Genomic DNA, 16,027 nt, shown 5'->3' on the forward strand with positions numbered 1-16,027 from the left:
ATTTGTAATTTATTTTGATGTTGCAATTTGTCATTTATAATTTCCGAACCGGTTCGCGAACCGGTTCGCGGATCGAATTAATCGAACCGGAACTGAACCGGAACAAAATAAATTTACCTGAACCTGAACCGTAACCGAACCCGTATTTTTTTTCGGTTCGACACACTGATATATATATAATGTAGTGTCGAGTACCGTCCGACGGCACTCTTGCAGAACGTTCACGTGCCGTGCAGTGGCACTCCACTCGCGTCTTCGAGTGCCGTCCGAATGTCTTATATAAAGCGAATTGTCAAAACGAGTTTTTCAAAGTTGTAGCGTAGCTTATTGGAAATTGTAGCGTAGCTCGCCTCATAGCCAGCGGACCCGGGTTCGATCCACAGTGTGGGCTTACTTTTTTAAATCTTTTTCTGTAACATTTTGGTTCGTCGAGGCATTTGGCGATATTTACGTCATTTCTTTTTTACCATTAACACTTGGGGGGGGGGGGGGGGGGGGGAAGGATGTCGACGAAACTTTGCTTAAAGGGGCCCTGCAACAACTTTTTGACTGGTTTTTAATTTGCACCGAACTTGAGCGCACTGAACGTAGTAACTTAAAGAAACTTTTCTTTTCTCAAATTTCGCTTTATTTTAAAAGTTATGGGCCATTTAGAATTACCGAAACAAACAAAAAATAACCTCCTTCATGACGTCGTAGGTCCTGGCTTGAGTGGCCGTGAACTAGAGGAGTAGTGAGCTCATCGAGCGCTTACGGCTGCCGCACTCCGTGTCGACGGCTCGAGAGGGCGCCACTAAAGCACGTGTTGGATAGGCTGTATGAGACGGGCGGCCAGGGCGGCTTGCATTGCATTTGCTGCGCGATTAAGGACTAATTTGGCATAACACTTCATTGGCCACAAACTACAGCAAACACGGTGTAAAAATCAGTTCAGAACGGGAGCCACTTCGCGCTGCCATACCGCCAAATGGCCAAATCGCCAGCCAAGCCCGCGCCGAAAGCCTTCGGAACGCTCGGAACCGGTCGGATCCTCGAGCCGGTATACGATCGCAGCGCCGCTGCATACATCCGAAACCTTTCTACGCTCGCTGTTCGTCGGAGCCTCATCCAAGAGCCTTTTCTAGTATGCGCCGTTTCTTCCGCCGCTGGGCGGCGGGATTGTCGATGAGTCTTTTCTTGTTTACATACTTTATAAACTGTATTTGTTTCTTTTCTGATCTAAATTACCAAACAAAAACTACTTTCATACATAATTGAAACGGTTTGCGACATTATATTTTGTATTTCGACTAAAAAAAAAAAAAGCTTTTAGCGGCTCTGAGCAGTGGTATGCCCAGGACCAAAGACGTCGCATACTGCGCGCTTTCGGCAACGCGGGTCGCCCTCGTAGGTGGAGGAGGTTTCCGCGTCTTCCGGTTAAAATATGACTCACTGATATTTAGTTACTATCTCCCTGCCCGCTAAGTTGCCCAAACCCCAAGGGATGTGGAAACCGTAAAAAAAGGAAGACGCTTAAATATGATTGCAGGGCCGCTTTAACTACAGTGGCCTAGAATGGAGTAGTGGGCTCACCGCGCCCGCTTGCTGATGCGGTTCATGTCTAAATTGAGAGATGTCGCTCCGGTAGGCTCCTCTTGAAGCTTTCCCGCGCGCTTCTGCGATCGCGGGAGTATCACCGCGCGTATATGCGTTGGTGTTTTCTTTATCAGATAGCTGGGAAGATTTGGAAGAATCGTAGGAACTCCGGTCAGCCGAAAGCATTGGTTTCCCACGTCTGAACGCGTACTTCTTCGCCGTTGAGGACGTGCACGTAATTTCCAATTACGAACTGTGGTTCAAAATGTAATTCGCACGCAACAGAAGTCTCATCCAACGTCTTGTCCGTTCGATGCTACTTCTTATTGGACAGCTTTCGCCGCTCCTCGCCTTCGGGTACACGGAAGAAAAACACCTTTGGCGCGTCCTTTACGCGAGCGTACCCTCTTCTACAGTCAGGCACAAAACAGTAGTTTCGATGGCGATTAGGCATTCTCGCATTTGAGTCGAAGAACAAAACCGCAAGAGAACTGTAATCACAGTGACCACACGGCAAGGGCACGCAGACGAGCACACGGGAACTGCAGTCACTCACTTAACGCCAAAACCGAAGCCGAACAAAAAGACTCGCGGCCGGGCGTAGCCGGGATGCCGGACGCTTCAAGACGAGTCGACAGCAGCGCCCCCATAAACCTCCGACATAGAACGCCTCACCTCAAAACATGCGCGAGAAAGGGCGGTGAGCTCACTACCGCATTCTAGGCCAATGGAGTATTGGGAGTATTCACTGGCGGCCATAACTGTGTGCGCGGCTCCTGAGCGCGTGCCGACGTCGAGCTTCCGCGGTTCTTTTGTAACGTGCATTCAGCACCATCAGAGTGTTGCGGAGTTGCCACTCCGCAGTTGGAATGATTCCGGAATCATTCAGAATTTTCGCGACCCCGGAATGGAATGGGAATGGAATTAGATGCCTTTTGCCCGGATTGAAATGAAAATAAAATGGGCCCGGTTCTTTATATTTTTTATTTATTTATTATTTATATATATATATATATATATATATATATATTGGGGGGGGGGGGGGGTACGTTCAGCTATACCGAACCAGTAAGCGAGTAAGTTGTTCAGAAATAAAATGAATACAAAAAACAAGCATCGAGCAGCAAAGCAAAGAGCAGAGGGGGGAGAATCAGAGGGGGGGGGGGGGGGGGGGTTCGGGTCCGCGGTTGCGCCTTTCACGGACGCGCTGGCGGCGGGCTTCACTGGTGTTACACGAGAGCGAAACAAGAAACCAAGCACTAAGCAAAACAAACGAAGGGTGGGCGCATAGAAAGAAACCGCCATGCACGGCTCCTCATCGTCCTTCTTGTCTTGCATTTTTTTTTTTTTTTTTGCGACGGCATGGAGAAAGCATGCGCGCGCAAAGACTGAGTTCTGGGAGCGGGGGCAACTCATAACTCGCAGAGCTCTGATAACTCGTTGACTCCCACGCCACCGTAAGATGACCAGTTATTGTTTTCTTATTGGCGACGTGAGCGATCGAAAGCGTCGCTGTGGTCGGCCCACCACAATTGGTCGAATGCTAACTATGACGTCAGCAAAGGATGTCTCATCAACGGAAATAAGGGGATTGTAAAAACTTCAATTTTGACGGTGTTGGCAGCGTTGCTTTGAGAGCGCTCTGATTTCAGGCTTCCACCATGCCCATTACAGACACCATCAAACTTGTTGTTCACAAGGTAATGACGTCACGAAAGGTAACCAAACGAGGGCGCCACCGAAACATCTCGGCGCTAATAGTTCGAGGAGCGTTGTTTAGCACGCGGCGGCCAACCCTGCTGCCTCCCACGTTCATACGCGCGCACTCCTTTGAAGTGAGAAATCTGGGTTTCTTTCTGCATTAAAACAAAGCGAGATTCACCTATCTCTTCTCCTCTCGCGCTTTGCTCCGACTCTTGTTTTTTTTATACTGCATTTTTACGTGTAAGTCCGCCTTTTACTTCCTCTTAGTTCCGATGCTTGTTTTCTGTGTTATATATTTTACATTCAGGTGGGTTAGGGCATAGCCTTTACAAGCAAGCTAGCGGATTCCCGTTCATTTCCTTTGACTTTAGTCTCTGCATACTTTGTTTCACCTTGCGATGGAACGCTGCGGACGCTACGAGTCACCCCAGGCAATCCAGCACCGTGAGATTAGTAAAATCAGTGCTTTTTTTAGGCATTTAGCATTTTTTTTTTGCAATTGTTTATGCGTTTGATAATGTCAGCTTTCAACTGCTTATGCCGGCAACAGAACAAGGCTGGGCAGTATCGTATTTCAGCAATACATTTTGTATCTGTATTTGTGTATCGCGCAATACATTTGTTTACCAGTATCTGTATTCCTGTATCAAATACATGCAGATTGTTTATTTTTATCGGGATAATATCAGGATGAAATGTATTTCGTTACATTTCTTGAGAATTACCTCCCCCCCCCCCCACCCCCCTCCCCCGAAAAACAAAATACAAGTCCGAACGCCTTTTTTTTTTGCTTTTTTTTATTTCTGAGGGCATTAGGGTCAATAAGATATTGGTGCATTGTTCCTATGCTGTGCAAGGTTCCTTCCGATTTTACAAATGATTTTTCTCTTCTGAGAAATGTTGCGTAGTCGGCATTCGAAACAGGTAGCGTACCAGGAGTTGAGTCGGAGCATCTCCTACCGCAGGTCCATAGGTAGGCCTTTCATGAGTCATTGTTTACTGGCATACGGTGCCCGCTTCTAGTTAGTTAGAACCTTGAGAAATAGGAAACCAAAGGAAGTGTTGCTTGGCCTGTGGCCGAGTAGCTGAGTCACAATCCGCTGCAACACGAGTGTAACGGTGTTTGACTTGAAATAGTAGGATCGACTGAAGCAGTGAAATTCAACACATATTCGAATGCGTCTGCGCCTGTTAAAAGGGTATTTCCTCGGGCTAGTTGGTGGTACATTTCAGGATTAAAAGCGCTAAAAGACCAGGACGAGTAAACGAAGACACACACACAATAGCGCGCACTTGCAACTGAGGTTTAATCTGATTTAAAGCAAAGAAGAAACATATATGCCTTGTCAACAACCATCCACGTCATGTAAACACATTGTTCAATAATCTACATATAATATTTCTAGCTTGAGTTAAAAAAGGACTGAAGATACGCCGCCTCCGAATCGTACAATGCTATCGATGGGGCGCTGATGCACGTGTCGCCGTCGCACTTCCTTATGAAAAACTCCTCCGAAATTTCCTTAGTCAGTTTGTTACGACTCCTGCTCAGGATAACAGTTTCCTGAAGCTTTGAGTCAAAATCGCATTGGTGGCAGTGCATCCCAAGATTACCCGAGGCCGAAGATCTTACTTCCAGTGCGTGTTCCCTTAGTCTGTCGTCGACGCACCTTCCGGTTTGTCCTATGTAAACCCTCCCACACGTTAAAGTATTCTATACACCACCCCTTCCTGACACTCCACATATTTAGTTCCATGCTTCTTCTTACATATACCACCCTCAAATCTCCCCTTTCTAATCTTTGTTCCCTTAGTCTGTCGTCGACGCACCTTCCGGTCTGTCCTATGTAAACCCTCCCACACGTTAAAGGTATTCTATACACCACCCCTTCCTGACACTCCACATATTTAGTTCCATGCTTCTTCTTACATATACCACCCTCAAATCTCCCCTTTCTATTCTTTGTTCCCTTAGTCTGTCGTTGATGCACCTTCCGGTTTGTCCTATGTAAGCCCTCCCACACGTTAAAGGTATTCTATACACCACCCTTTACTTGCACTCCACATATTAAGTTCCATGCTTCTTCTTACATATACCCACCCTCAAATCCCCCCTTGCACTCCACATATTTAGTTCCATGCTTTGCCTTACATATACCCACCCTCAAATCTCCTCTTTCTATTCTTAAAGAAATAACAAAGGACTGAAGATACGCCACCTCCGAATCGTACAATATTGTACGATTCGGAGGTGGCATATCTTCAGTCCTTTGTTAACTCAAGCTAGAAAGATTATATGTAGATTATTGAAAAATGTGTTTACATGACGTGGATGGTTGTTGACAAGGCATATATGTTCCTTCTTTGGTTTAAATCAGATTAAACCTCATTTGCAAGTGCGCTCTACTGTGTGTGTGTCTTCTTTTACTCGTCCGCGTCTTTTAGCACTTTTAATGCAGAAAAGTCTATGCCCGTAATATTGCACTGCTCAAGGGTACGTCATCAGTAGACGTGGACGTGACCAGCTGCTCTGCTGACTCGATAATCAGGAAGGAGGCCAGACTTGGCCTCGTTGTGCCGACCCAGACTTCGTACACCTGCCACTCGTCTCGAGCGTGCTGTCTCTCGGAGAGCTCGCACCTTTGCCGGCCATCTCAGGTCGCAATCCACGAGGTCTCTGTTTGGGTGATGCTAAGCGAAACTTGAGGACTGTCATTCATGCGTTCGAGGCAGGGGGTCGGCATGAAGGACCGTCACAACAGGGATGCCACCGTATCGATTTTTCAACCGTAACAAATGATAAGACATGTGCTCCAGGATACTCCAGGTGGTCCACTATTCTCGAAAATTCCAAATGCAACTGCCTACATGATCTTCAACGAGGTCACCTACAACGAAAGTACGTATTGTCCTTTCATACAGCAGTGTGGGAAAAGTTTCATGTTCAAGGAAACACCTACAAATACAAGAATACTAATTCATTCCACCGTGACGTCATATGATCAGTGTTGACAGCGGTGCCCTTATTGGACAGGGGAGTGGCGATGTTATGATGGAATGTATTTAGAGGTCGAAGTCCTTTAGCACCACTCTTCAGACAGACAGGATGCCAGGGAAGGGACCGCGGTCAATCCTTGGGAACGTTTTTTTTTTAACCCATTGAAGACTGCTCTCTGTCCGGAACCACTACCTTCAAGGCGAAGTGCCAAGCCTGCGGGATAGTAATTTTGGGATAAAAAACTTCCACTTCATACTTAATAAAGCCTCATCTCAGTTGGCGTTTCAAAGAAATTCGAAAATTGTATTGCATTATCAGTATTTGTATTTCTGCCCTGCCTAAAATGTATTCACGTATTTGTATTTCCAAAGACTTTTTTGCCTCCTTTTAAAATTTATTTCCGTTACGTATTGCGATGCATTTTCACAGACATGTTTGAGTATCAGTATTTTAGCTACTATTTTCATCTGTCCCAGTATTTTTATCTCCAAATACATTTTTTAGTATTTCTGCCCAACCCTGCAACACGATGTAGCTGTCAAGTACCTTTTTTAAGTTTAGGACTTAGAGGAATGGAATGGAACGATTCAGCCATTACAGGAGTGGGAATGGGCCCAGTGTCCCCATTCCTAGGAGTTGAATGGAATGGAATTATCGAAAACTCTGATTCCCCGGAATGGAATTGGAATGGAATGGGGGGTGCCCATTCCGCAATTCAGGAATGCCGGTCTTCGCAGGCTATTAATGTAAGCTCTTTCTGAGCGTGCGCTTTAAACATCGCCCTCAAATATGGCGTCCAGTGAATACCCCTCCTAGTAAAGCATTTGGTAAAACAAAGCTTACCTTCTGCATATATGCAATGCCCTCAATTTAATTAAAATTAAGACACCGACTTGACATAACACAAAAAACAGTCTTCTTCACCATCCCATTATCATTCCTCTTCCCCATCCCATCGTCATCATCATTCCACATGTATCCAGTCAACAAGCCGTCATCACCCACAACATCAAGCCGTATCGCCCAGAAGCTACATTTCAACATCGCCATGCACCTCATATATTATATCAGCCTATAATCGTCCTTACTACTTTTTAAAGTATATCAGCTCATAATCAGCCGTATACTTTTTATTCGGCCGGCTCGTCTGCGAGCTGGGTACGCTGGAAGAACTCTCCAGGCGTTCGAGACCGGTCTGCCAAAAGTCAGCAAGGAGCCCATGTAGGCCCCACGAAGGTCACCGTCGCGAAGACCGCTGCTGGGCCTAACGCTCTTCACCCTCTTCACCATTCCATCATCATCATCATCCACCATGCATCCAGTCAACAAGCCGTCATCATCCGCAACATCAACCCGCACCCTCGCCCACAAGCTCCATTTCAACATCGTCATGCACCTTGTATATTAGAGCGCAGCTCTTAGGCCCCCGTTTTCGTGTTTCGAGGCGTCGGTATCGGCGGGAAAATAGACGCCAAGTGACATCAACAACAATTCAGTTTCCCCGCAAAATTTAGCGGGGAAAATAACGTCACATGACTTGGTGTCACGCCACCTATGAACATATTCAATTTCTCCGCTACATTTAGGGGAAAAATTTACGTCCCGTGACTTCAACAGCAATTGAACAGCAGTGACCTCAACAGCGGGCAATCGAATTGCTGTTGAGGTCACGTGGAGTGAATATTTCAGCTAAATGTAGTTGGGAGACTGTGGGAGAAGGGAAGGGTAATGAGCAGGAGGATGGTGGTACGCAGGAGGAGGAGGGAAAAGGAAGAGGAGGAAGAGTGGAGGATAAGGAGGAAGAAGAAAGGAGGAATAGGAGAGACGAAAGGCGGAAAGGAGGGGAGGAGGAGAGGGTACGGAGGAGGAGGAGGGGCTTACCCTCCCTTCCATACCCTCCTACCCTTCTCCTCAAGAGCTGCGCTCTAATTTCGCGTTAGACAGATTTCTAAACTTTCACTTTATATCAGCCCACAATCAGACTTACTAGACGCGGCACCGCGGGCCTCTGTGGTACAGGTTACCTCACCGCGGAGCCGTGGTTGTCCTGAGTCATTAAAGATTACTATTAAACGTTTCGCATCTCATGCGGTAGACATATTCAGTAAGTACAGCTGCTGTACTTACTAAAGATATCTCCCGCATGGGTGGCGAAACGTTTAATGATTTTGTTTGTTTGTTTTTATGGGTCCTTATTTTAATTATGTCATGTCCCGGCGTTTGGAGTATTTTTGCGTGCCGTCAGTTTGGACGTGGCTACACACTTGTTTATCACATCATATCATCACTGCAATTCAGCTCGCGCTCTTTGGTGTGTGACATGCATTGTATTCTGTTTCATACTTATACTCCGTTCATCCTTAAAGACAGATGACCAGTTCGCGCTTTCCGCTTTTCCTTCGCTTACTCCTCCCCCCTCCCCTTTCACCCTGTCCACCGGCGCCTGTTTCCTTCTCCCCATGGTGAGGAGCATCGTCTCTCTTGCCGAATCTCAAGTCTGGTCGTCGGCCTTTAAGCTGACACTAGAAGCTATGCCTTCAATGCGAGCTCGCTGGCTTTAGCGGTGCTTAGCAAGAGCAGAAAGCTCGCGCTGAAGGCGGAGCTTCCAGTCTCAGCTTAAAGGGGCGATGAAACGAGTTTTGTATTTTGCGGAAATACCGCTTAGAGCGGATCCCTGGCGTTAATGACCTGTGAAATAACCATTCGTTTTTCACCACAGGCAATCGAAGTCGCAGAAAAAAAATAAAGAAAAACAAGCAGAGTTCACCCCCTCAACTCGCTGCCAGAATAAGTGGCCACGTGATCTGGACCCGATTATATGTCGCCAATGTTGATCATAGCCATGCGCTGGGCTTAGCAAAGCACAGTACACGCGCTTTGTTCCAGACATTGTTATGGTTCGGCTGTTGTTGTCATTGCAGCGATTGGACACAGGACACTACCCTAATGCTTCTCAGGCTGTAAATTATCACGAGCCCAAATCGAGTGCCGACGCAATGCTCGGGTCCAATCTATGAGCCGCATTCAAATATCGTCACTGGGCGGGACTGCTACCGCCCAGCTACGTCATCAGGTTTTGCGAAGGAGAGATTGAATAAAAACGCTCGGTTTTGTCCTCGAAATTACAGTCTAACAAGGGAGTCCCACTTGAGTCCCACTAGTGCCAGTAAGCTCGTGTAAAGTGACAAACATTCCAATTGAATATCGTTGCACCGCCCCTTTAAGGGTGAACGGAGTATATGGTGTAGTCACTGGCGACCATATCTGTGTGCGATAATGCTGAGCACGTGCTGATGGCGAGCTTCCACAGTTATTTTGCAACGTGCACCCCGCACCATCAAGATTGCCGGTCTTGGAAGCCTATTAATGCGAGCTCATTCTGAGCATGCGCTCTAAACAGTGACCTGAAATGTGGCGGCCAGTGAATACCCCCTATTGGCGACGTGACCGATCGAAAGCGTCGCGGTGGTCGGCCTTTCACGATTGGCCGACTGCTGACTTTGACGTCAGCAAAGGTTTTCTCATTGACGGAAATAAGAGCAATGTATGAACTTCGATTTTGACGGTGTTGTCAGTGTTGGTTTAAAAGCGCATTCATTTCGAGCTTCCACCATGCTAATTACGAACACCATCGAACATGTTTTCCAGAAGGTAATGACGTCACGAGAGGTAACCATAGGAGGGCGGCACCCAAACATCTCGCCGCTAATTAGCGGCGAGATGTTTGGGTGCCGCCCTCCTATGGTTCCCCCTTGTGACGTCATTACCTTGCGAACAACAAGTTCGATGGTGTTTGTAAATAGCATGGGGGAAGCCTGACATCATTGCGCTCTCAAAGCAACACTGCCAACACCGTCGAAATTAAAGTTCTTTCATTCCTCTTATTTCCGTCGAGGGTATACCCTTTCCGACGTCATAGTCAGCTTTTGGGCCAATCGTGGAAGGCCTACCACAGCGACGCTTTCGGTCGCGCACGTCGCCAATAGTGTACAACGCTGTCAAAGAAGCTGACGCGAGCATGGGGTTTGATCTCGCGGATCATTTGCACGCATTCTCACGCAAACGAGACCATAGATAAGGCCACGCGCTCGGGCCAGTAGCTTTGACAGAGTATTGTATAGACAATTGCAAGCATGGCGCCACAAGTGGTGCCCCATGCGTGCAAGCGCGTGCAACGCGCGGGTGAACGTAGCTTTGGCAAGTTTGAAATCGCACGGGCGTGCCTGCTCGAGCAGAGACATGGCGGCGGCCAGTCGCCCAGCTTGCAATCGTCTATATGGCGACGAGATTAAAGTCCCTTCATGCTTCAAAAGTAGCGCAAGGTGCGTCGATGCACGAGGCCCGTGCAACGTGCAGCTCTTGGGAAGATCATGGCGGCACAGCGCAGGACTGAGCTAGATTTCTGACGTAATTGTTTTCCCAAAAGTGGCGCGCGGCGCGTGTCTCGAGCGTTTTCAATATGAATGGCGCCACTTTTTCCAGGATAGAGGAGCTTTATGCGAGATTGGCGAGATTAGAGTTCCTGTATTAGCGACGTGCGCGGTCGAAAGCGTCGCTGTGGGCGGCTTGCCACGATTGATCGAATGCTGACTATGACGTCAGCAAAGGATTTATTATCGGCGGAAATAAGAGGAAAAAGAGAATTTTAATTTTGACGGTGTTGGCAGTGCTGCTTTAAGAGCGCGATGGTTTCAAGCTTCCACCATGCAAGTTACAAACACCATCGAGCTTGTTCTTTGCACGGTAATGACGTCATGAGAGGGAACCATAGAAGGGCGCCACCAAAACATCTCGCCGCTAATAGACCATTTGCTATATTAGCCGAACATCAAGGAGAATGCAGGGATTGGTGTTCCACGCACCACACGCGCACGCCTTTCCCGTATTAAAGGTTCGAAGTAAATAAGCAAAAAAAAAAAAACGTTCGATTTCAATAAAGTTTATTTTCTCTCTCTCTTGATGAGCGCGCGTGGAAGATGCCATTTGTTTTAGGTATTTCCTTTAGAAAAGTTACTACTGCTGAAGCCAGCACGTGCGGCGCGTGGAACACCAATCCCTGCATTCTCCTTGATGCTTGGGTGATATAGCAATAGGTCTAGAGGCTCCCTACGGGAGCCGGAGTTGCGTGTTCACCCCCAGAGCGCCGGCTTTCCTGCACGGCGTGCGGAGTCTGCTCCTCACGTGACTGAATTCGGCGAATAGCGGCGCCGCGCGTTCGAGGTGCGCGGCGCGCTCAAAAGCAGGGGAACGTACGCCGGGGTTTGTGCAACGTCTACTTTCCTCCACGGCACTTGATCCGGCTCCTCACGTGATCGGATATCGGCGAACAGCGGCGCGGCGCCACGTGGAAAATAGACGCGCAACTCTGGCTCCCTTACCGCTCATTCACACTGGAAGCGGATCCGCGTTCGCAAAGCGGTTGCGAACGCGGTTGTATAAAGATCCAGTGCAATTGCACGTGCACTCCATGACATCAAGTGCGCGTGCAATTGTATTGCGCGCGCTCTTGTCTTAACTCCTCTTTAATTTGGCCATGGCGCTTCTCCCAAATCGACTCCAACAGGTACCTACACAACGTCCATCTCACGATCTATGCGGTAGACGTTTCTCCCTGGACAGTGCGTGGCGACGTTCCGCAGTAACAACGCATCCTTCAACGGGGGATCGACATCGTGGCAAGTCACCTCCAAAGCATAGGCTTAACCGCCTCGCCGTATAAGACAACCTACGTTGTCATAGCCCCCAAACAGGAAAGGGACGCGAACGTTAGCTCAACGTTTCACTTGACTTTCACCAGCCAGCCGATCAGATCACCACCTGAGGTACGCACCCTAGGGCTCCAATTCCACGAAGATGGCACCGCCAAGGCTTGGCTGACAATGGTCAGGGAGCACTAAAGTCATTAGAAGGATTAGCTGCACCAGAGGAGGCGTAGACGAAGAAATTTCCCGCCGCATCGTGAAAACCCTCATTGTCTCCCACATCTGCTACGGCACCCTTTACTACCGACTTACCAAAACACAGTTGAAGAAACTGCATATCCTTAGAAAGAACAAAGCTCGGATTATCACCCTACACCCACCCCAGGACAAGCTCAAGGCACAAGCGAAGCTCAACACGGCTCGAGAAGCCGTAGAGAGAGCACGAGTTCATCTAGAGCGACTCCAACACTCAGCCTCCGGACGACAAATCCTGGCATCAGCTCAGATATCAGAGCCCTTCCGCCTCTCCCTCAGATTGACCTCCCATGGAGTGACGACGTGTGCATCGTGGACGACCGACCGGTACCAAGGGGAGCCGGGCCCACTCGCCCTGACAAGCAAGCCTGCCATGTGTGACAGCACTGCAAACTCGTCCAAGAGTGGATGGACACCAATGAGAAGCTTGCGGTATACACTGATGCGGCTTTCGTCTCCTTCCCTAAACCAGCTTGCTCCGTTGTGGTTGTGGTTCCCCGTCCAGGAATCTACATGGCCGAAACATTGCCCGGAAACACATCGGTCAAGGGAGGAGAACTTGGAGACATCCAGCTAGCACTGCGCACCATCATCCAGATTTTCACTGACTCTGCGTCTGCATTAATAGAATGTCGCTCCCGGCAGTCCCGAGCAAGCGAGTTAGGGCAATCTTACGGATGGCCTCCGACTTATTAGCAGCCGGTACAACCATCAAAGTGTCCTGGATACCTGCCCACGCAGACATCCAGGGAAACTAGCAACCTCACTGCATAACCCACGCGCAGCTAAATACCCCCCCCCCCCCCCCCCCCCCGAGCCGAGTAGTGTGCCAAGTCACCTACAAGAACACGTGTACTCGCTCGCGCCGGGGCTCGGTGAAGATGGCGAAGAACCAGACTACGACCTTGAGGAGGCAAAACAACTCTTCAAAGAAACCTCGAGACAAACCCTGAGCACAGCCAGGACCCCCTGCGTAAATCCGTTCCTGAGCGGAATGGGCAGATGATCAACGGTGCTGCTCCGGAGGATAGTCACAAACACCACATGCATACCGGCGCGCAGCAAGCATTGGACCACGCCCCTCACATCCCCCATTGCCGTTTCTATCAAGATCCCATCCTTCTTACCGATCAAGGTCACCTACTTTGGGGCTGCCCGGAATTCGAAGAAATTCATCGAAACCCATACCACCAGACGTGTTCCAGCAGGAAGGAATGGGCCCGTTTTTAAGACCCTCCCGATAAACACGTCGGGCTGTCATAACCACGCTCGCAGATTTGATCCACGATGTGCGTCTGACCGCCTATTTATAACCCCCCTCAACCCCCTCCCCTGGCCATAGATCCAGGCTTGTAAGCCACCGATCTCACTCAGACTTTCTTTTTCCAAAAGGCCAATAAACGCTTACTGAATATGAATGGATCGTTTGGAAACTATCGCGGAGCCTGCTATGCCCCATTCCTTATTGTGCTGGAAATGTGACATGCGCGTAAGGTGCTGCTAGATTCTCGGTTACTGGCATTGAACGTTAATTCTGAGCAGGAACTCTGAGAATCACTACAGAAAGAATAATTACATCGGTGGTCCATGACCTGAAAGCTGACTATCCACGAGGTAATGCTAAGGCACAAAAATTGCAGGGTGTGAGCGTTCTCTTGATTAATCATTGGATGGCCATTAAAGCACTAATATGCTAGAGGCTTCACTAAGAAAATAGAGGACTTTATGCACACACCGTGGATGAGTACTTCTTGTTGACAACAAGGTTCTTTCTTGGTATCTTCTTTTCTCACGTGGTGCTTAGAGATTCATCACTAAGCAGCTGGCGAAAAGACACGCCAGGAGTCTTCCCCGAGCTTAAATGGCGTTCGGAACACAACAGTAGACTATTTCTGAGGAAACTGGGCAGGAGGGTCGAACTGCGACTATAGCTGGTATTAAGTGGTGGCCATAACTGAGCCCCTTGCTGCTTAGCTCTTGGCATGCATTAAGTAGCAGCTCGCTCTGAGCGTGCGGTGTGAAGTAACGCATAGTTGGCTTGAAGCGAATGTTTTTGACTCATTTTGATGCGTTTGTGACTCATTTTGATGCGTTTGTTACTCATTTTGATGCGTTTGTGACTCATTTTGATGCGAATGATTCAAGCCCGTTCAATGTCAGCCAAACACTCTTTAGCAAACGCTTTCTAGATTTTAAATAATAATATTGTCTTTAATGGAGAGGTCAATAATAGTCCCTGACTGCAATCAAAATAATATTTACTCAATTTGGTAAAAACAATTCACATAAGTGTTTATCTGAAGTATATAAAGTACGTATGCACAAATACGTATGTGCACAACACTTTCAGGAGAAAGGTGCTTCAAATTAAAATATTTGTGATTTCAGATCATTAAATTCTAAGGCTTATAACAGTCAATGATACATAATAAAAAATAATAGCTTCGTTCGCTTTACCTGCACCTCCTCCACCTGTGCGGAAATGTCTAGGGTGGTGTACTTCCGGTCAAATCTCAACACACATACAGGAATACACTGCCCCACACTTTTCTGCACCAGTGCAGGAGGTGCAGGAAATCAAACGAAGCTAATGTTGTGTGCATGTTCAGATGACAGATTGCGTGAAGTTATTAAGCCCTGCAGTGGGCGTCTGGTGCCTCAGCTGCAAATGAGCATTTTAGCCAGTGCAGTACAACCGCTAGCCTGGGGTCTTTAACGTGCACCACATAGTAGTGATACACGACCGCACGCCGGTACGATGATCATTCAGATTGAAACGGGCAAGGGTGGATTGAACCCAGGATCCCTGGGTTCTGCAGCACGAGCTTTCGCTCCACGAGATCGGAGTTGGTGTGCAACTAGCCCACTCGGCCGCCGATCCCCCTCAATTAAACATTTGCTGCAAGGGTGTTCTCGAAGATATTTATGATGATTGTTTTCACTCCCTGTTATTGAATAAACAATGCCTATAGTCAGGGGTTTCCTTTAGACTCGTATACATATAGAAGCTCCGACTCCATTGCTTAAGCCGTCGTTACAAGCGCTCCCCAAAAGTCGTGGTGGATCCATGTATTGGCGCCTATTTCGCGTACGCATCGTCGCCAGCGCGTCTTGCTGCGTGTAGAGGTCCATACGCGCATTCGAGTTTGAACGCGTTTGAGTGTGTTGCGGCGGCCTTGCGGCCAGGAGCGTTGGCTTGCGGAACGACGCGCGCTGTCCAGCAACGCTCGGTGGCGCGACGCAAGGGAGTAGGGACTCGCTCAACTTTCCAAAGCGTTGCGGTGCATTCGACCAATCAGAAGCCGAGAAAGAAAGGAGGGTCACGTGTTCGCTCGCGTCACTCGACGGTGCGTATCCGGCTCTCCGTTAGCAGAACCTGCTTTTTCATTTTTGGGAGCGGTGGAGAATCTGCTAGCGAGTTTTTCAAAGACGGCGATGGTTCAAGCCGGACAGAATGTCGTGGAAGCCAGCGGGATTGTCCCAAAATCGACCACCTCAACGCTGTCATGAGGCCCCGCCACGTTGCCGTGAATTTCGCTCGCCATTGGTGAGCTGCTAGCGACGATAGCGCGTTCTTATTGGCTCTTGACTAAGCTCGACTGCCTGTAAACGCAACTGCGCGTACATGTAGGCTTGGAGCATGAGCTCTTCGCAAGGCTACACGTCCGCTTGCCACTACGGAACGCACCGCGCTCAAACGCAAATGTGTGTACGGACCTTGAGAAGTAGCGCGACGTCAGCACGGAACAAAGTCAAGACGGAAGCGTGTGTCGCTTTGCAGCGGCTCTCGTCG

This window comes from Ixodes scapularis, unplaced genomic scaffold (assembly GCF_016920785.2).
Source record: "Ixodes scapularis isolate PalLabHiFi unplaced genomic scaffold, ASM1692078v2 PGA_scaffold9__187_contigs__length_104089568, whole genome shotgun sequence".
Lineage (NCBI taxonomy): Eukaryota > Metazoa > Arthropoda > Arachnida > Ixodida > Ixodidae > Ixodes > Ixodes scapularis.